Source organism: Lampris incognitus, chromosome 11 (genome assembly GCF_029633865.1).
Source record: "Lampris incognitus isolate fLamInc1 chromosome 11, fLamInc1.hap2, whole genome shotgun sequence".
In the NCBI taxonomy this organism is placed as follows: Eukaryota; Metazoa; Chordata; class Actinopteri; order Lampriformes; family Lampridae; genus Lampris; species Lampris incognitus.
Window position 1 is genome coordinate 16,391,918 of NC_079221.1, and position 11,272 is coordinate 16,403,189.

Genomic DNA, 11,272 nt, shown 5'->3' on the forward strand with positions numbered 1-11,272 from the left:
CCTTCCAAAACCATGGATGTTAATATGGATTTGTTCCAACCATTGCTGCTATAACTGCCCCCACTTTTTTGTGAAGGCTGTCCACTAGATTTTGAAACACGGCTGTGGGGATTTGCTCCCATTCAGCCACAAGTGCACTTGTGAGGTTGGACACTGATGTTGGCCAGGATGGCTTGTCTCGCAGTCAACATTACAGTTCAACCTGAAGATGTTCAATGCTGTTGACGTCAGGTCTAGGTGCAGGCCAGTCAAGTTTTACACACTGAATTCCTTTACGAATGAAGTCTTTGAATGGTCACCGGAGGTTTATCAAGAGATCAAAGCATGTCTTGATGGGACGGTAGTCCAGGGATTTCTGATACAGGACAGCTCTATCAAGTACCCTTGACATGTTTAAAAAATATTTCAACCTGAGTGAGCTGTCAGGAACCTACACTCGTTCTTATCAAGCAACAGCTTGAATTTTATGTTTGTAGGTTGGCTGAGGAAATGATTGTGTGGCCTCCTTTGTGAGGGTTGTTGTCGCCATGTGCGAATTGATAACATCTCCTACTTTCAGCTATGTATTGTCAGAAGAAACTGAAAAACCATTGTTTTCAGCGTTTATTTTAAGCTGAGGGAGAGTTTGAATTTTAAGGATAGAAGATACATTCCAGACGAAACAGTAAATAAATGGAGATGCTGGGGATTGATCCCCGGACCTCACACATGCGAAGCACGCGCTCTATCACTGTGGTAAATCCCCTAGCTACTGGCCTTAATTTAGTGTAATTTGTCGACAAACCCAATTTCCATGCAAGATGTTTTTCGGGTACAAGTCTCTCGTATGTTTTTTTTTCTCACTTAAGTATGTGAAAAAGCAGCAGCGAAGCACATAAAAGAGCCTTCACACTGTGAAAAGTCCCACTTTCTCCAAAACACCTTCGAGTTGTTTTTATGAGCCTTTTTCATTTTCTTGCAGGCCTAGCCAAGTCACAATTTGAATTGCTTAGTGAAGGACAGAATTAAGTTTTGTAAATCATCTCAGTGTAACATTAAGGAGAGGGGATATATGAACACACTAGTCTTCAAACTCTGATGATCTGCCAGCAACCTGCAGTTGTTCTAATCTATCTAAAGCCTGAATTTCGGTTGGCTAAGTAGAGGGAGGTTGGGCACCTTGTGTGAGAGGTAGCATCTCCATGTGGGGGGTTGATAACATGTCATAGCTTTCAGCTGTCTGTTGTCAGACTAAACTCAAAGTTTCGTTGTCGGCAGGATTCGAACCTGCGCGGGGAAACCCCAATGGATTTCTACTCCATCGCCTTAACCACTCGGCCACGACAACTGCTTTGGTTTGGCTTTCTCTATTTAGTTCTCAATTATCTACCCAAAAAGGAGAGAAAGGTTTGAAAGAGCCTTTACTTGAATGAACGCCCTACCTTTACCAAGATATTTCTTTGGAGATTCCTTTGTGGGAAGAAAGCCAAATGATTTCTGTTAGAAGATAGACAAACCCATTCATCCTAGAGACTACCCATCCCATTTATTTTCCAATTCAGGGACCCATTTGGCCTTGTAAGTATTGAAGATACACTCTATGGCTAAAAGTATGTGAACGCCTGAACATTACACCTATATTGGGTAGTTGAACAGCTCCTTCCAAAACCATGGATGTTAATACGGATTTGGTCCAACCATTGCTGCTATAACTGCCCCGCTTTTTTGTGAAGGCTGTCCAATAGATTTTGAAACATGGCTGTGGGGATTTGCTCCCATTCAGCCACAAGTGCACTTGTGAGGTTGGACACTGATGTTGGCCGGGATGGCTTGTCTCGCAGTCAACATTACAGTTGAACCTGCAGATGTTCAATGCTGTTGACGTCAGGTCTAGGTGAAGGCCAGTCAAGTTTTTACACACTGAATTCCTTTACGAATGAAGTCTTTCTTTGAATGGTCACCGGAGGTTTATCAAGAGATCAAAACATGTCTTGATGGGACGGTAGTCCAGGGATTTCTGATACAGGACAGCTCTATCAAGTACCCTTGACATGTCTAAAAAATATTTCAACCTGAGGGAGCTGTCAGGAACCTACACTCGTTCTTATCAAGCAACAGCTTGAATTTTATGTTTGTAGGTTGGCTGAGGAAATGATTGTGTGGCATCCCTTGTGAGGGTTGTTGTCGCCATGTGCGAATTGATAACATCTCCTACTTTCAGCTATGTATTGTCAGAAGAAACTGAAAAACCATTGTTTTCAGCGTTTATTTTAAGCTGAGGGAGAGTTTGAATTTTAAGGATAGAAGATACATTCCAGACGAAACAGTAAATAAATGGAGATGCTGGGGATTGATCCCCGGACCTCACACATGCGAAGCACGCGCTCTATCACTGTGGTACATCCCTAACTACTGGCCTTAATTTAGTGTAATTTGTCGACAAACCCAATTTCCATGCAAGATGTTTTTCGGGTACAAGTCTCTCGTATGTTTTTTTTTCTCACTTAAGTATGTGAAAAAGCAGCAGCGAAGCACATAAAAGAGCCTTCACACTGTGAAAAGTCCCACTTTCTCCAAAACACCTTCGAGTTGTTTTTATGAGCCTTTTTCATTTTCTTGCAGGCCTAGCCAAGTCACAATTTGAATTGCTTAGTGAAGGACAGAATTAAGTTTTGTAAATCATCTCAGTGTAACATTAAGGAGAGGGGATATATGAACACACTAGTCTTCAAACTCTGATGATCTGCCAGCAACCTGCAGTTGTTCTAATCTATCTAAAGCCTGAATTTCGGTTGGCTAAGTAGAGGGAGGTTGGGCACCTTGTGTGAGAGATAGCATCTCCATGTGGGGGGTTGATAACATGTCATAGCTTTCAACTGTCTGTTGTCAGACTAAACTCAAAGTTTCGTTGTCGGCAGGATTCGAACCTGCGCGGGGAAACCCCAATGGATTTCTACTCCATCGCCTTAACCACTCGGCCACGACAACTGCTTTGGTTTGGCTTTCTCTATTTAGTTCTCAATTATCTACCCAAAAAGGAGAGAAAGGTTTGAAAGAGCCTTTACTTGAATGAACGCCCTACCTTTACCAAGATATTTCTTTGGAGATTCCTTTGTGGGAAGAAAGCCAAAGGATTTCTGTTAGAAGATAGACAAACCCATTCATCCTAAAGACTACCCATCCCATTTATTTTCCAATTCAGGGACCCATTTGGCCTTGTAAGTATTGAAGATACACTCTATGGCTAAAAGTATGTGAACGCCTGAACATTACACCTATATTGGGTAGTTGAACAGCTCCTTCCAAAACCATGGATGTTAATACGGATTTGGTCCAACCATTGCTGCTATAACTGCCCCGCTTTTTTGTGAAGGCTGTCCAATAGATTTTGAAACATGGCTGTGGGGATTTGCTCCCATTCAGCCACAAGTGCACTTGTGAGGTTGGACACTGATGTTGGCCGGGATGGCTTGTCTCGCAGTCAACATTACAGTTGAACCTGCAGATGTTCAATGCTGTTGACGTCAGGTCTAGGTGAAGGCCAGTCAAGTTTTTACACACTGAATTCCTTTACGAATGAAGTCTTTCTTTGAATGGTCACCGGAGGTTTATCAAGAGATCAAAACATGTCTTGATGGGACGGTAGTCCAGGGATTTCTGATACAGGACAGCTCTATCAAATACCCTTGACATGTCTAAAAAATATTTCAACCTGAGGGAGCTGTCAGGAACCTACACTCGTTCTTATCAAGCAACAGCTTGAATTTTATGTTTGTAGGTTGGCTGAGGAAATGATTGTGTGGCATCCCTTGTGAGGGTTGTTGTCGCCATGTGCGAATTGATAACATCTCCTACTTTCAGCTATCTATTGTCAGAAGAAACTGAAAAACCATTGTTTTCAGCGTTTATTTTAAGCTGAGGGAGAGTTTGAATTTTAAGGATAGAAGATACATTCCAGACGAAACAGTAAATAAATGGAGATGCTGGGGATTGATCCCCGGACCTCACACATGCGAAGCACGCGCTCTATCACTGTGGTACATCCCCTAACTACTGGCCTTAATTTAGTGTAATTTGTCGACAAACCCAATTTCCATGCAAGATGTTTTTCGGGTACAAGTCTCTCGTATGTTTTTTTTTCTCACTTAAGTATGTGAAAAAGCAGCAGCGAAGCACATAAAAGAGCCTTCACACTGTGAAAAGTCCCACTTTCTCCAAAACACCTTCGAGTTGTTTTTATGAGCCTTTTTCATTTTCTTGCAGGCCTAGCCAAGTCACAATTTGAATTGCTTATTGAAGGACAGAATTAAGTTTTGTAAAACATCTCAGTGTAACATTAAGGAGAGGGGATATATGAACACACTAGTCTTCAAACTCTGATGATCTGCCAGCAACCTGCAGTTGTTCTAATCTATCTAAAGCCTGAATTTCGGTTGGCTAAGTAGAGGGAGGTTGGGCACCTTGAGTGAGAGATAGCATCTCCATGTGGGGGGTTGATAACATGTCATAGCTTTCAGCTGTCTGTTGTCAGACTAAACTCAAAGTTTCGTTGTCGGCAGGATTCGAACCTGCGCGGGGAAACCCCAATGGATTTCTACTCCATCGCCTTAACCACTCGGCCACGACAACTGCTTTGGTATGGCTTTCTCTATTTAGTTCTCAATTATCTACCCAAAAAGGAGAGAAAGGTTTGAAAGAGCCTTTACTTGAATGAACGCCCTACCTTTACCAAGATATTTCTTCGGAGATTCCTTTGTGGGAAGAAAGCCAAAGGATTTCTGTTAGAAGATAGACAAACCCATTCATCCTAGAGACTACCCATCCCATTTATTTTCCAATTCAGGGACCCATTTGGCCTTGTAAGTATTGAAGATACACTCTATGGCTAAAAGTATGTGAACGCCTGAACATTACACCTATATTGGGTAGTTGAACAGCTCCTTCCAAAACCATGGATGTTAATACGGATTTGGTCCAACCATTGCTGCTATAACTGCCCCGCTTTTTTGTGAAGGCTGTCCAATAGATTTTGAAACATGGCTGCGGGGATTTGCTCCCATTCAGCCACAAGTGCACTTGTGAGGTTGGACACTGATGTTGGCCGGGATGGCTTGTCTCGCAGTCAACATTACAGTTGAACCTGCAGATGTTCAATGCTGTTGACGTCAGGTCTGGGTGAAGGCCAGTCAAGTTTTTACACACTGAATTCCTTTACGAATGAAGTCTTTCTTTGAATGGTCACCGGAGGTTTATCAAGAGATCAAAACATGTCTTGATGGGACGGTAGTCCAGGGATTTCTGATACAGGACAGCTCTATCAAATACCCTTGACATGTCTAAAAAATATTTCAACCTGAGGGAGCTGTCAGGAACCTACACTCGTTCTTATCAAGCAACAGCTTGAATTTTATGTTTGTAGGTTGGCTGAGGAAATGATTGTGTGGCATCCCTTGTGAGGGTTGTTGTCGCCATGTGCGAATTGATAACATCTCCTACTTTCAGCTATCTATTGTCAGAAGAAACTGAAAAACCATTATTTTCAGCGTTTATTTTAAGCTGAAGGAGAGTTTGAATTTTAAGGATAGAAGATACATTCCAGACGAAACAGTAAATAAATGGAGATGCTGGGGATTGATCCCCGGACCTCACACATGCGAAGCACGCGCTCTATCACTGTGGTACATCCCCTAACTACTGGCCTTAATTTAGTGTAATTTGTCGACAAACCCAATTTCCATGCAAGATGTTTTTCGGGTACAAGTCTCTCGTATGTTTTTTTTTCTCACTTAAGTATGTGAAAAAGCAGCAGCGAAGCACATAAAAGAGCCTTCACACTGTGAAAAGTCCCACTTTCTCCAAAACACCTTCGAGTTGTTTTTATGAGCCTTTTTCATTTTCTTGCAGGCCTAGCCAAGTCACAATTTGAATTTCTTAGTGAAGGACAGAATTAAGTTTTGTAAAACATCTCAGTGTAACATTAAGGAGAGGGGATATATGAACACACTAGTCTTCAAACTCTGGTGATCTGCCAGCAACCTTCAGTTGTTCTAATCTATCTAAAGCCTGAATTTCGGTTGGCTAAGTAGAGGGAGGTCGGGCACCTTGTGTGAGAGGTTGATAACATGTCATAGATTTCAGCTGTCTGTTAACAGGCTAAACTCAAAGTTTCGTTGTCGGCAGGATTCGAACCTGCGCGGGGAAACCCCAATGGATTTCTACTTCATCGCCTTAACCACTCCGCCACGACAACTGCTTTGGTTTGGCTTTCTCTATTTAGTTCTCAATTATCTACCCAAAAAGGAGAGAAAGGTTTGAAAGAGCCTTTACTTGAATGAACGCCCTACCTTTACCAAGATATTTCTTTGGAGATTCCTTCGTGGGAAGAAAGCCAAAGGATTTCTGTTAGAAGATAGACAAACCCATTCATCCTAGAGACTACCCATCCCATTTATTTTCCAATTCAGGGACCCATTTGGCCTCGTAAGTATTGAAGATACACTCTATGGCTAAAAGTATGTGAACACCTGAATATTACACCTATATTAGGTAGTTGAACAGCTCCTTCCAAAACCATGGATGTTAATATGGATTTGGTCCAACCATTGCTGCTATAACTGCCCCCGCTTTTTTGTGAAGGCTGTCCACTAGATTTTGAAACACGGCTGTGGGGATTTGCTTGCTCCCATTCAGCCACAAGTGCACTTGTGAGGTTGGACACTGATGTTGGCCGGGATGGCTTGTCTCGCAGTCAACATTACAGTTGAACCTGAAGATGTTCAATGCTGTTGACGTCAGGTCTAGGTGCAGGCCAGTCAAGTTTTACACACTGAATTCCTTTACGAATGAAGTCTTTGAATGGTCACCGGAGGTTTATCAAGAGATCAAAGCATGTCTTGATGGGACGGTAGTCCCGGGATTTCTGATACAGGACAGCTCTATCAAGTACCCTTGACATGTTTAAAAAATATTTCAACCTGAGGGAGCTGTCAGGAACCTACACTCGTTCTTATCAAGCAACAGCTTGAATTTTATGTTTGTAGGTTGGCTGAGGAAATGATTGTGTGGCCTCCTTTGTGAGGGTTGTTGTCGCCATGTGCGAATTGATAACATCTCCTACTTTCAGCTATGTATTGTCAGAAGAAACTGAAAAACCATTGTTTTCAGCGTTTATTTTAAGCTGAGGGAGAGTTTGAATTTTAAGGATAGAAGATACATTCCAGACGAAACAGTAAATAAATGGAGATGCTGGGGATTGATCCCCGGACCTCACACATGCGAAGCACGTGCTCTATCACTGTGGTACATCCCTAACTACTGGCCTTAATTTAGTGTAATTTGTCGACAAACCCAATTTGCATGCAAGATGTTTTTCGGGTACAAGTCTCTCGTATGTTTTTTTTCTCACTTAAGTATGTGAAAAAGCAGCAGCGAAGCACATAAAAGAGCCTTCACACTGTGAAAAGTCCCACTTTCTCCAAAACACCTTCGAGTTGTTTTTATGAGCCTTTTTCATTTTCTTGCAGGCCTAGCCAAGTCACAATTTGAATTGCTTAGTGAAGGACAGAATTAAGTTTTGTAAATCATCTCAGTGTAACATTAAGGAGAGGGGATATACGAACACACTAGTCTTCAAACTCTGATGATCTGCCAGCAACCTGCAGTTGTTCTAATCTATCTAAAGCCTGAATTTCGCTTGGCTAAGTAGAGGGAGGTTGGGCACCTTGTGTGAGAGATAGCATCTCCATGTGGGGGGTTGATAACATGTCATAGCTTTCAGCTGTCTGTTGTCAGACTAAACTCAAAGTTTCGTTGTCGGCAGGATTCGAACCTGCGCGGGGAAACCCCAATGGATTTCTACTCCATCGCCTTAACCACTCGGCCACGACAACTGCTCTGGTTTGGCTTTCTCTATTTAGTTCTCAATTATCTACCCAAAAAGGAGAGAACGGTTTGAAAGAGCCTTTACTTGAATGAACGCCCTACCTTTACCAAGATATTTCTTTGGAGATTCCTTTGTGGGAAGAAAGCCAAAGGATTTCTGTTAGAAGATAGACAAACCCATTCATCCTAGAGACTACCCATCCCATTTATTTTCCAATTCAGGGACCCATTTGGCCTTGTAAGTATTGAAGATACACTCTATGGCTAAAAGTATGTGAACGCCTGAACATTACACCTATATTGGGTAGTTGAACAGCTCCTTCCAAAACCATGGATGTTAATACGGATTTGGTCCAACCATTGCTGCTATAACTGCCCCGCTTTTTTGTGAAGGCTGTCCAATAGATTTTGAAACATGGCTGTGGGGATTTGCTCCCATTCAGCCACAAGTGCACTTGTGAGGTTGGACACTGATGTTGGCCGGGATGGCTTGTCTCGCAGTCAACATTACAGTTGAACCTGCAGATGTTCAATGCTGTTGACATCAGATCTAGGTGAAGGCCAGTCAAGTTTTTACACACTGAATTCCTTTACGAATGAAGTCTTTCTTTGAATGGTCACCGGAGGTTTATCAAGAGATCAAAACATGTCTTGATGGGACGGTAGTCCAGGGATTTCTGATACAGGACAGCTCTATCAAATACCCTTGACATGTCTAAAAAATATTTCAACCTGAGGGAGCTGTCAGGAACCTACACTCGTTCTTATCAAGCAACAGCTTGAATTTTATGTTTGTAGGTTGGCTGAGGAAATGATTGTGTGGCATCCCTTGTGAGGGTTGTTGTCGCCATGTGCGAATTGATAACATCTCCTACTTTCAGCTATCTATTGTCAGAAGAAACTGAAAAACCATTGTTTTCAGCGTTTATTTTAAGCTGAAGGAGAGTTTGAATTTTAAGGATAGAAGATACATTCCAGACGAAACAGTAAATAAATGGAGATGCTCGGGATTGATCCCCGGACCTCACACATGCGAAGCACGCGCTCTATCACTGTGGTACATCCCCTAACTACTGGCCTTAATTTAGTGTAATTTGTCGACAAACCCAATTTCCATGCAAGATGTTTTTCGGGTACAAGTCTCTCGTATGTTTTTTTTTCTCACTTAAGTATGTGAAAAAGCAGCAGCGAAGCACATAAAAGAGCCTTCACACTGTGAAAAGTCCCACTTTCTCCAAAACACCTTCGAGTTGTTTTTATGAGCCTTTTTCATTTTCTTGCAGGCCTAGCCAAGTCACAATTTGAATTTCTTAGTGAAGGACAGAATTAAGTTTTGTAAAACATCTCAGTGTAACATTAAGGAGAGGGGATATATGAACACACTAGTCTTCAAACTCTGGTGATCTGCCAGCAACCTTCAGTTGTTCTAATCTATCTAAAGCCTGAATTTCGGTTGGCTAAGTAGAGGGAGGTCGGGCACCTTGTGTGAGAGGTTGAGAACATGTCATAGATTTCAGCTGTCTGTTAACAGGCTAAACTCAAAGTTTCGTTGTCGGCAGGATTCGAACCTGCGCGGGGAAACCCCAATGGATTTCTACTCCATCGCCTTAACCACTCCGCCACGACAACTGCTTTGGTTTGGCTTTCTCTATTTAGTTCTCAATTATCTACCCAAAAAGGAGAGAAAGGTTTGAAAGAGCCTTTACTTGAATGAACGCCCTACCTTTACCAAGATATTTCTTTGGAGATTCCTTTGTGGGAAGAAAGCCAAAGGATTTCTGTTAGAAGATAGACAAACCCATTCATCCTAGAGACTACCCATCCCATTTATTTTCCAATTCAGGGACCCATTTGGCCTTGTAAGTATTGAAGATACACTCTATGGCTAAAAGTATGTGAACACCTGAATATTACACCTATATTAGGTAGTTGAACAGCTCCTTCCAAAACCATGGATGTTAATATGGATTTGTTCCAACCATTGCTGCTATAACTGCCCCCACTTTTTTGTGAAGGCTGTCCACTAGATTTTGAAACACGGCTGTGGGGATTTGCTCCCATTCAGCCACAAGTGCACTTGTGAGGTTGGACACTGATGTTGGCCAGGATGGCTTGTCTCGCAGTCAACATTACAGTTCAACCTGAAGATGTTCAATGCTGTTGACGTCAGGTCTAGGTGCAGGCCAGTCAAGTTTTACACACTGAATTCCTTTACGAATGAAGTCTTTGAATGGTCACCGGAGGTTTATCAAGAGATCAAAGCATGTCTTGATGGGACGGTAGTCCAGGGATTTCTGATACAGGACAGCTCTATCAAGTACCCTTGACATGTTTAAAAAATATTTCAACCTGAGTGAGCTGTCAGGAACCTACACTCGTTCTTATCAAGCAACAGCTTGAATTTTATGTTTGTAGGTTGGCTGAGGAAATGATTGTGTGGCCTCCTTTGTGAGGGTTGTTGTCGCCATGTGCGAATTGATAACATCTCCTACTTTCAGCTATCTATTGTCAGAAGAAACTGAAAAACCATTGTTTTCAGCGTTTATTTTAAGCTGAGGGAGAGTTTGAATTTTAAGGATAGAAGATACATTCCAGACGAAACAGTAAATAAATGGAGATGCTGGGGATTGATCCCCGGACCTCACACATGCGAAGCACGTGCTCTATCACTGTGGTACATCCCTAACTACTGGCCTTAATTTAGTTTAATTTGTCGACAAACCCAATTTCCATGCAAGATGTTTTTCGGGTACAAGTCTCTCGTATGTTTTTTTTTTCTCACTTAAGTATGTGAAAAAGCAGCAGCGAAGCACATAAAAGAGCCTTCACACTGTGAAAAGTCCCACTTTCTCCAAAACACCTTCGAGTTGTTTTTATGAGCCTTTTTCATTTTCTTGCAGGCCTAGCCAAGTCACAATTTGAATTTCTTAGTGAAGGACAGAATTAAGTTTTGTAAAACATCTCAGTGTAACATTAAGGAGAGGGGATATATGAACACACTAGTCTTCAAACTCTGGTGATCTGCCAGCAACCTTCAGTTGTTCTAATCTATCTAAAGCCTGAATTTCGGTTGGCTAAGTAGAGGGAGGTCGGGCACCTTGTGTGAGAGGTTGAGAACATGTCATAGATTTCAGCTGTCTGTTAACAGGCTAAACTCAAAGTTTCGTTGTCGGCAGGATTCGAACCTGCGCGGGGAAACCCCAATGGATTTCTACTCCATCGCCTTAACCACTCCGCCACGACAACTGCTTTGGTTTGGCTTTCTCTATTTAGTTCTCAATTATCTACCCAAAAAGGAGAGAAAGGTTTGAAAGAGCCTTTACTTGAATGAACGCCCTACCTTTACCAAGATATTTCTTTGGAGATTCCTTTGTGGGAAGAAAGCCAAAGGATTTCTGTTAGAAGATAGACA

At 42.1% G+C, this 11,272-nt stretch overlaps 7 non-coding genes across 7 annotated transcripts; all 7 read right to left on the bottom strand.

Moving 5' to 3' along the window:
* Window positions 1-1,245: 1,245 nt before the first annotated feature.
* On the bottom strand, window positions 1,246-1,327 carry trnas-aga (transfer RNA serine (anticodon AGA)). The gene has a single exon. It is a non-coding gene; the product is annotated as a tRNA-Ser (tRNA).
* A 1,558-nt stretch (window positions 1,328-2,885) lies between these two features.
* On the bottom strand, window positions 2,886-2,967 carry trnas-aga (transfer RNA serine (anticodon AGA)). Its single transcript has one exon. It is a non-coding gene; the product is annotated as a tRNA-Ser (tRNA).
* A 1,559-nt stretch (window positions 2,968-4,526) lies between these two features.
* trnas-aga (transfer RNA serine (anticodon AGA)) lies at window positions 4,527-4,608 on the bottom strand. The gene has a single exon. It is a non-coding gene; the product is annotated as a tRNA-Ser (tRNA).
* A 1,539-nt stretch (window positions 4,609-6,147) lies between these two features.
* On the bottom strand, window positions 6,148-6,229 carry trnas-aga (transfer RNA serine (anticodon AGA)). Its single transcript has one exon. It is a non-coding gene; the product is annotated as a tRNA-Ser (tRNA).
* Window positions 6,230-7,786: 1,557 nt separating this feature from the next.
* Window positions 7,787-7,868, bottom strand: trnas-aga (transfer RNA serine (anticodon AGA)). The gene has a single exon. It is a non-coding gene; the product is annotated as a tRNA-Ser (tRNA).
* A 1,539-nt stretch (window positions 7,869-9,407) lies between these two features.
* trnas-aga (transfer RNA serine (anticodon AGA)) lies at window positions 9,408-9,489 on the bottom strand. Its single transcript has one exon. It is a non-coding gene; the product is annotated as a tRNA-Ser (tRNA).
* A 1,535-nt stretch (window positions 9,490-11,024) lies between these two features.
* trnas-aga (transfer RNA serine (anticodon AGA)) lies at window positions 11,025-11,106 on the bottom strand. Its single transcript has one exon. It is a non-coding gene; the product is annotated as a tRNA-Ser (tRNA).
* Window positions 11,107-11,272: the final 166 nt, after the last annotated feature.